General features: G+C 39.6%; 1 long non-coding RNA gene across 1 annotated transcript; it reads right to left on the bottom strand.

Annotated features, from left to right (window-relative positions):
- Nucleotides 1-4385: 4385 nt before the first annotated feature.
- LOC122725084 lies at nt 4386-6327 on the bottom strand. Its single transcript, XR_006352497.1, has 3 exons — nt 5999-6327; nt 5797-5892; nt 4386-4599 (listed from the first exon to the last, which is right to left on the bottom strand). It is a non-coding gene; the product is annotated as an uncharacterized LOC122725084 (long non-coding RNA).
- Nucleotides 6328-10107: the final 3780 nt, after the last annotated feature.

Genomic DNA, 10107 nt, shown 5'->3' with positions numbered 1-10107 from the left:
CACTGCTTTCCATCCACAGACGGACGGACAATCAGAGAGGACCATCCAGACGATAGAGGATATGCTAAGAATGTGTGTGCTGGATTTTGGCGGTTCTTGGAGGCAGCATCTACCCTTGGTGGAGTTTGCCTACAATAATAGCCATCATGCTAGCATCGGGATGGCTCCATATGAAGCTTTGTATGGGAGGAAGTGCAGATCGCCTGTTTGCTGGGAAAAGGTTGGAGAAAAGGCCTTGGCAGGGCCTGAGTTAGTAGAGATCACCAGCAGGGTGGTACCCATAATTAGAGAAAGAATCAAGACTGCTGCAAGCAGACAGAAGAGTTATGCAGACATCCGCAGGAGACAAGTAGAGTTTCAGGAGGGAGATCTGGTATTGCTCAAGGTGTCTCCTATGAAAGGAGTGGTTCGCTTTGGGAAGAAAGGTAAACTAGCCCCACGATACATTGAACCCTTTGAAATCTTGCAGAAGATTGGGAATGTGTCGTACAAGCTGGATTTACCTGCTTCAATGGAAAGAATCCATCTGGTTTTCCATGTTTCCATGTTGAGGAAGTTTGTGTCAGATCCGGGTAAGGTTCTTAGTGAACCTGATGTGGAGATTCAAGAAGATCTCACTTATGTTGAGCAGCCAGTACGGATCATAGACACCCAGATCAGGAAGTTGAGAAACAAGGAAATCCCGATGGTGAAAGTTCTGTGGAACCACCACAATATGGAAGAATGCACCTGGGAGACACGGGAGTCTATGCTCCAGCAGTACCCTCATCTCTTTTAAGGTTAGATCTCTATGTGTTTATATGCTATGTATGTATGTTATATTGATTGCTATGCTTGTGCTAGTTGAGGAACATTCGGGGATGAATGTTCTTAAGGGGGAGAGAATGTAATACCCAACTAGACTCCGGTATCGGAATTCCTACCGTCCGGTGAAATCTCGGATGTCGGAAGCCTCTAGTAGGGTAGAATCATGTTTTCATAAAATGTTTTAATGTATTTCATGGTTTTAAGTAAAAAGGAAATGAGTTTTTGCATGAAAATAATCTTGGAGGAAGACCCAGGTTCGGCCGCCGAACCTCAAGTTCGGCCGCCGAACATGCATGTACTTTGGGTGTGCTTTAGGCCCCCGAAAGCATAAGTGAGGGAAGTCTAGGTTCGGCCGCCGAACATGGCATGCATGCGGAGGCACGTTCGGCCCCCGAATGTGGCTTGGCCAGCCACCTATAAAAGGGTCCCTTAGCTGAAACGGGTGAGCTTTTCTCCCCATTTTCGGCCAAGGTGAGCTCTCCGTCGTTCTTCACCGATCTTGAGTTTCTTCCTTCCATTCTTCATGATTTTTATGAGTTTGCAACCTTGTTTTGAAGATTTTTGAGCATAAAGCAAGTTTTGGAGCTTTGAGGTTCAAGAAACTCAATCTCTCCCATCTCCGAGCTAGGGTCGTTTTCCTCCCGATCTTCAAGAGGTAAGGGCCGATCTTGAGCTCACTATATGTTTTAAACAAGTTTTAAGTTGATTCTTGGGGTAGAAATGTATGTTTATGTTAGTTGAGCACTTTTAGTTTTTATGTGTGTTATGAGCATGCACAGGTTGAGCTTGGTAAAAGAAAAGTTCAAATTTTTATGTATATTCTTGATCATGTATGGGATTAAACAGGTTTACAGATTGCATGTCAGCCTTGCTACGAGTCTCGGCGGCCTTAAGCCGACCTGGATCCTAGCGCCGATAGCGGTCCGATTTTTGGGTCGTTACAGAATGGTATCAGAGCCCTAGGTTCATATGGTCGGACCTAGAGTGTCGGGCTCATAGACGTTATAGAAGGTCAAGCACAATAGGAAGATCATGTCCACTAGGATAGGATGTAGAGTCCTGTCTTGCATGATGATATGAAATGCCATGATTATATGCATGTGCATTAATGATATGTGATGTATGTGATGCGGGTTCATGTGTGCCCACATGAACCATATGATGCTAATGTTTATGTGATGTGTACTGTTTTTCAGAAAACAGGATGAGAGGAACTCATCGATCTGCACGATTGACTGGAGTACCACCTGAGGATGAGGGCACGAGCGCCCGTCCTCCAGCATTGCTTAGGGCAATGTCTAGTAGGTCCAGCAGAGAAAGAGCAGTAAGAGACCCTAGAAGGTCTTTGGATCTAGGTAGGAGCAGATCAGTGAGGGGAACAATTCAGGGAGGAATGTCAGAGGACATGGGGGATGAGATGGATGTGGACCAGAGGAGGGATGGCAGTCTGGGAGTTAGCATGTCAGAAGAAGGTATGGGAGAATCCCTAGGAGGCACCCAGGCCTCGGGATTTGTTCAGCCACCTTACTACCCACCCTTTTCTCAAAATCCGTATAAACATAACACTTTTCACCATATAAGTAATGCCTCCAGATCTTTAATGTAAAGACTATGGCTGCTAATTCTAAATCATGGGTGGGATAGTTTCTTTCATGTGACTTTAATTGCCTGGAAGCATAAGCAACAACCTTTCTATCTTGCATCAACACGCAACCAAGTCCATTGTGAGAGGCATTACTATAAATCACAAAGTTAATACCCGACACTAGTTGTGTAAGGACAGGTGCCTCTGTGGGCATAGCCTTTAATCTATCAAAACTGGCCTGACACTTGTCATTCCATTCGAACTTGACATTTTTCTGCAACAACCTTGTCAGTGGAGCAGCTATTTGAGAGAATCCTTTTACAAACCTTCTGTAATAACCAGCTAACCCCAAAAAGCTTCTGACTTCAGTAATGTTCTTGGGTGGCTTCCATGCAAGGATAGTCTCTATCTTTTTGGGATCGACCCTTATGCCTTCTGCAGATACTACATGTCCCAGAAAAGATATTTCATTCAGCCAAAATTCACATTTGCTGAATTTAGCATAAAGCTATTTCTCCCTCAGCGTTTGTAACACAATCCTCAAGTGCCTATCATGCTCTTCTTTTGTCTTTGAATAGACAAGAATGTCATCTATGAACACAACAACAAACTGGTCCAGGAAAGGGTGAAAGATACGATTCATCAAGTCCATAAATGCAGCTGGAGCATTAGTCAAACCGAATGGCATAACAAGGAATTCATAATGCCCATATCAGGTTCTGAACGCAGTCTTTGGAATATCTGCATCCTTTACTCTGAGCTGATAATAACCTGATCTCAGGTCAATTTTAGAAAAGACACCCGCTCCCTTTAGCTAATCAAACAAATCATCTATACGGGGCAGTGGATATTTATTTTTGATGGTCACCTTATTGAGTTGTCTGTAGTCCACGCACAATCTCAGTGAACCATCATTCTTCTTAACAAATAGTACTGGTGCACCCTAGGGAGAGATACTAGGGCGAATGAAACCCTTATCAAGTAATTCTTGTAGCTGCACTTTTAATTCTTTTAATTCTGTGGGAGCCATCCTATAAGGAGCAATTGATATGGGTGTAGTTCTTGGTACAACGTCTATGGCAAATTCTACTTCTCTTTCTGGAGGTAATCCTGGTAATTCGTCTGAAAAGACGTCAGAGAAGTCACAAACAAAAGGTATATCTTGCACAATAGGTTTCTCCTTCCTAGCCTCCAAAACACAGGCTAAGTATGCCTCACAACCCTTTCTTATCATTCTTCTGGCTGCAGTAGCAGAAATAATATTGGAGAGAAAATTTAATCTCTCGCCCACAACTACTACTTCTTCACCCTCCGGTGTCTTTAGCGTGATTCTCTTCTTTCTACAATCAACTATAACTTGGTATCTAAACAACCAATCCATTCCTAGGATCACATCAAACTCCCAAAAAGGTAATTCAATCAAATCTCCATGAAAAATGTGATTGTGAATCAAGATGGGCAATCTTTAAATACTTTACTGACAACTACACTGTGGCCAAGAGGATTAGTTACTACTATATCCTGATCTAGTATGTCTGCTTGTAGTTCTTTTTTTATTTGTGATAGGTATGCAAATATTCATAAAATAGATCTGCATCAGAGTTATATCATATCTTTTATATATATGGCATGTACATATTCCTATACCTAACTATTTACCCACATACTGCCTAGAGTCGACTAAACCTGCTCTGATACCACTAAATGTAACACCCCCTACCCGGTTATTTAATTAACTGAGCCGGAGATATTACATTCTGTAACAATTCTCTTATATTTCCTTTTATTTTATAACATGTAAATCATGGGGTTTTTTTTTAACCGAAAATTCGGCAGAGTCTCCTCTAAAATATGGACTTAATTCCACCTGTGAATAGTAATATCACACTTCTATCCATTTAAACCTTAACCCCCAAACTCCTTTCAACATAAACACAATTTCAATTCAGATCAAACACTTCATAAACTACCTCATTAATCTCAACACAGAGACTTATACTAATCATCCACATTTACACCAAAATTAAAATATTTAACTATATCCATTTCAAACCATATTTGACTTTATCTCGAAAACTTTATGTACATGTCATATTTTCCAAAAGTAACTTTATATAAAATTTACAAAATATACCCCAATGTAGTTAATGATGTAACTCTGACTGGCTTGATGCAGATCTTGATCTGCTGCTACTTGGATCCACAACCTGCACGAGGAAAAATAAATTCCTACGCGCTAAGCAGTTTGCTTAGTGGTGCTCAACTTTTTTTTTTATATAAATAAAATATTTAAATCAAAATTCATTTAACCACAGTAAATTAAATAAATAATAGTAAACTATATAGCAAATAATTTGAAATAAATCTAAATCATATTATTATTTCACATATATACATATTTTCATTTCATAATCTTTTTCTTTTTCTTCATCCTGTAAAAAGTTTTATTTTCTCTTAATACTTTTATTTATTTATTATTTTTCTGTTGGCCCCTATAAATTTAAATATGACTGTTAAGTTAGATAAGATAAGGAAACTGTAACTGTAGGGCACAAAGTGCCAAATAACTGTATGGCACAAAGTGCCAAATAACTGTATGGCTCAAAAGCCGATTCTATAACTGTAGGATACCTCATTGTATCCCAAGAATCAGTGAAACTGTAGTGCAGTACTGCAAGATCTATATATGGCATGCCACACCCTTAAACTAACTCACAATTCCCACCAAACTTACTAGGGGCAGACTTCAAATAATTTATACATTTAAACATGAGGAAAAAATTTCAATATAGTATAACTTTCAATTTTTCAAACTATAATACTTTATCATATTACAACTCTGCCTTTAAATATTGTCATATCATGTAAATCTATTAATTTAATTAAACTACATAAATTATAAATTCATCATTTAATCCTTAATAAATTAACTATTATTATCTTTATTATTATTATTATTATTATTATTATTTTTTCTAATCTAATATCTTTTTCTATTTATCAGATACACCATATCTCATTTCTCTTTTTCTTTTAATTTTTATTTTTATCCAATAATTTTTTTTCAATCCTAATTTAACTAATTTACAACATTTAATATAAAATTCCTTATTTAGGCTAATAATTAATTTTTTTTATTATTATTATTACTATATCTTAGCCAAATTACATCCCTATCAAAGGAAGCAGAGACATTTCACTGGTCCATAACTTCAATTTTTGCTCAAATTACATATTAATTTCAAAATTTTCTATTTATCAAATTTATCAATTCTTCAAACTTTAATCATGGCATATAACAAAAATATTATTCACTTGATCTAGTTCTACTAAGGCAGTAAAGATTTCAAATAAAACCTAATTAACAAATTCTTGAATTTATTCAAATGGAGTTGAGCACAAACCTTAACCTTCCAAAAAAGTTTAAAATTTCTTAATCTTCCTTTTCTTTTCCTTTTCCTTTCCTTTTCCTTTAGAATTTTCACTCTTCCCTTCCACTTCTTCTTCATGAAAAATAAACCAATAAATCAAATTAATACAATATTTCTCATAAATATTCACATAAAAATAATAAGAAACATCCCTATATCAAAACCCCCAACATACCTTTAAATTTCCAAACCCTTTGTTACTGTTCATTCTCCCTCAACCTTGAATTTTCTCTTTGATTTCTCTTCTTTTCTTCAAATTCTTCTTTGAAAAGGTGTTGGGAGAAGATGGATAGTTGATTGGAGATGGAATTTTGAAGAAATTTTGGTGTGAAAAAAAAAATGGAGGAATGGGTCTTCTATTGGGTTCACGGGAAAGAGAGGAAAAAAAGTTGAAGAAGATGTTTTCCAGCTTTTTCTTTTCCTTCTCTGCTAACTTTTTATTCTTCTTCTTTTCTTTTTCTCTTTTTCTTTTCTTTTTCTTTTTATTTGGTTGTGCCACTTGGCTTTAAATTAAAATTTAATTTATCTTTTCTTTTTTTTTTTCTTTCTCTTCTCTTTTTCTTTTTTTATTCTTATTCTTTTATTTATTTATTATTTATTAATTTTTATTTTATCTTATGATTATTTTATTTTCTTTTATTTTTTAATTTATTATCTATTATTATTTTTTTTAGAATGTTACAGACTGAGTGCCTCCTTGGGACTCTCCCATTCCCTCTTCCGACATACTTACTCCGAGACTGCCATCCCTCCTCTGATCCACATCCCTCTGATCCCCTTGCACTGTCCCCCTCACTGATCTGCTTCTACCCAAATCCAAAGACCTTCTAGGGTCTCTTACTGCTCTTTCTCTGCTGGATCTACTAGACATTGCCCTTGGCAATGCAGAAGGACGGGCATTAGTGCCCTCGTCCTGGGGTGGTACTCCAGTCAATCGTGCAGATCGACGAGTTCCTCTCATCCTATTTTCTGAAAAACAGCACACATCACATAAATATTAGCATCAAATGGTTCATGTGCAAACACATGAACCCACATCACATACATATCATTCATATCATAACATTAATGCACATGTATATAATCATGGCATTTCACATCATCATTCAAGACAGGACTCTTCATCCTATCCTAGTGGACATGATTTTCCTATTGTGCTTGACCTTCTATAACATCTATGAGCCCGACACTCTAGGTCCGACCATATGAACCTAGAGCTCTAATACCATTCTGTAACGACCCGGAAATCGGACCGCTACCGGCGCTAGGATCCAGATCGGCTTAAGGCCGCCGGGACCCGTAGCAAGCCAAACATACCTCCTGTGAACCTGTTTAATCCCATACATGATCAACAACATAAAAATTTTGAACTTTTCCTTACATTCACTCATTCTTTCATTCATTCATACACCAAACTCAACCTGTGCATGCACTATATATAAACATAGCCATAAACATTGATCCCTCTTTGGGATCTCGTCAAAGCCCCAATGGGTGACATAACATGTGTTGAGTTGGTTTACATAAACATCATAAAACATCTGAGATCATGTATTAAAAGGGATAACAACATTCTATGGTCAAGCACACCTCTAACATCCATGAACATCATTACATTACATTTCTATACTGTACTTATACATGACTGTACTAAACATAACATCTCAACATTATTCATGTCCACACTATCTATTACATAACCAAGACTTCATTACTCTTGCTGACCTCCTGGTCTACCCTGTACCTATAAACCTGGGGGTTAAGGGAAAGGGGTGAGCTACTAGAGTCCAGTGAGCAGAATAATAAAACATTTAAAATCTCATGCTCTCATGTAATGCAACACATCACAACTAGTCACATCAAGGATGGTATTGTCACCAGTAGTCCTCTACATTCCAAAGTGTTGGGACGTAGAATGGGTCAACCGGTCTTTCTCTTAAACATATCATAACATAACATTCCAAGATGCCGGGACGTAGAATGGGTCAACCGGTCTTTCTCTTACATAGTGCCGAGACGTAGAATGGGTCAACCGGACTTCCATACCATATCATGCCGTATCATCATCATATCATATCATATGAGGACTAAAGGATCATTCAATAACCAATCCGCATCAACATCATAGAATGCAATGCAACATATTCGTGAATTCTAATGCAAACAACCTAAATCATCACATGGCATTCATGATGCATGAACATGCTCAAAACTTTATAATTTATTTGCTTTAAAACATAAAGGTTTATTCTACTCACCTCAACTAGCTCTGACAATGACTGAAGCAACTGACTCACTGCTGGGGTCCTCGGTTCCTCGAGTCCGAACCTACACAGGTGGACTCAAATGAGGGACCAAACATACTAGAACATGACTCTAAAAACATCCCCCAAAAACCCCCTAAAACACCTCAAAACAATCATGCAAAACATGCAAAGGAAGGCTGAACATGGCACTTTCGGCGGCAGGTTCGGCGGCCGAAAGTCCCTCCAGAGCCGAAAGTCAGGCAGGTTCGACGGCACCTTCAGCGGCCGAAACTCCCAGACAAAGACGAAACTCATGCATGTTCGGCGGTACTTTCGGCGGCCGAAACTGCCCTCCAGAGATGAAAGTCCTCTTTCGGGGGCAGGCTTCGGCAGCCGAAGGCTGCCTCCACAAGCGGGTTCGGCGGCCGAACCTGAGTTTCTCCAAAGTGGCAGAAACTCAACTCCAACATGCACAAACGCTTCCCAAACCTTTCAAACATGCATAAACCTGATCTACAACATGCATACTCAAGCATACAAGCTCCTAGGGGCTTCAAACTATCTTAAACCCCAACTACAACACATCAAGCAACCACAAACATCATACATTGCTCAAAAACTTAACATAACCCATAAAACCAACCAAAACCTAAACATGCATTTCTACCCCATAGATCAACTTAAAACTTGTTTAAAACATACAGTGAGCTCAAGATCGGCCCTTACCTCTTGAAGATCGAGAGGAAAACGACCCTAACTCGGAGGTGGGAGAGATTGAGCTTCTTGAACCTCAAAAGCTCCAAAACTTGCTTTATACTCGAAAATCTTCACAACAAAGTGAAAACTTGTGAAAATCGTGAAAGATTTGAAGGAAGAAACTCAAGATCGGTGAGGGACGGCGGAGAGCTCACCTTGGCCGAAAATGGGGAGAAAAGCTCGCCCGTTTTCGGCTAAGGGACCCCTTTATAGGTGGCTGGCCAGGCCACATTCGGGAGCCGAACGTGCCTCCGCATGCATGCCATGTTCGGCGGCCGAACATAAGGTTCGGCAGCCGAACCTGGTTTCCCTCACTTATGCCTTCAGGGGCCTAAGGCACACCCGAAACACATGCACGTTCGGTGGCTGAACTTGAGGTTCGGCGGCCGAACCTGGGTCTTCCTCCAAGATTATTTTCATGCAAAAACTCATTTTCTTTCTTGATTAAAAACATAAAACTCATTAAAACATTTTATGAAAACATGGTTTTACCCTTCTAGATGTCTCTGACACCCAAGATTCCACCGGACGGTAGGAATTCCGATACCGGAGTCTAGCCAGGTATTACAGGTTCCTCTGGTCCGTTCCTACACAGGTGGACTCAAATGAGGGACCAAACTAGCTCAAGAACAACTCTATAAAACTCCCCAAAAACCCCCCTAAAACATCCTAAAACAATCACATAAAACATGCAAAAGGAGGCTGGGCAGGGCACTTTCGACGGCAGGTTCGGCGGCCGAAAGTCCCTTCCAGAGCCGAACCTCATGCACTTTCGGCAGCACTTCGGCTGCCGAAAGTCCTCTCCAGAGACGAAAGTCCCTAACCTTCGGCGACATCTTCGGCGGCCAAAACCCCCCTCTAGAGCCGAAATTCTAAACTTTCGGGGGCGAGCTTAGGCAGCCGAAACCACCTCCTTAGCATGTTCGGCGGCTGAACCTTCCTTCGGCGGCCGAAACTGGATTTGCCAGTGAAGTAGAACCCTGCTCTGCTTCATGCAAAACTTACCCAACTTCACTCAAACATGCAAACCACAATTCCACAACCTGCATATACTCAAGTATAGGCACAAAGGGGTCCAAAACAAACTTAAAACCCCAACAAACAACACAACTCAACACATAAACATGCTTTGACCATAAATCAACCCAAAACCTCAACTTACCCTAAACATGCATCTCTACCCATAAACTCCATAAAACCTTCATAAATCATGCAAAGAAGTTCAGGATCTTCACTTACCTCTTACAAACAAGAAGATAAACGATCCCAATGTGGAGATATG

Source organism: Manihot esculenta, chromosome 11 (genome assembly GCF_001659605.2).
Source record: "Manihot esculenta cultivar AM560-2 chromosome 11, M.esculenta_v8, whole genome shotgun sequence".
Taxonomy (NCBI): domain Eukaryota; kingdom Viridiplantae; phylum Streptophyta; class Magnoliopsida; order Malpighiales; family Euphorbiaceae; genus Manihot; species Manihot esculenta.
Note: the sequence above shows the minus strand (reverse complement) of the source record. Positions and strands in the feature narration are given on the sequence as shown.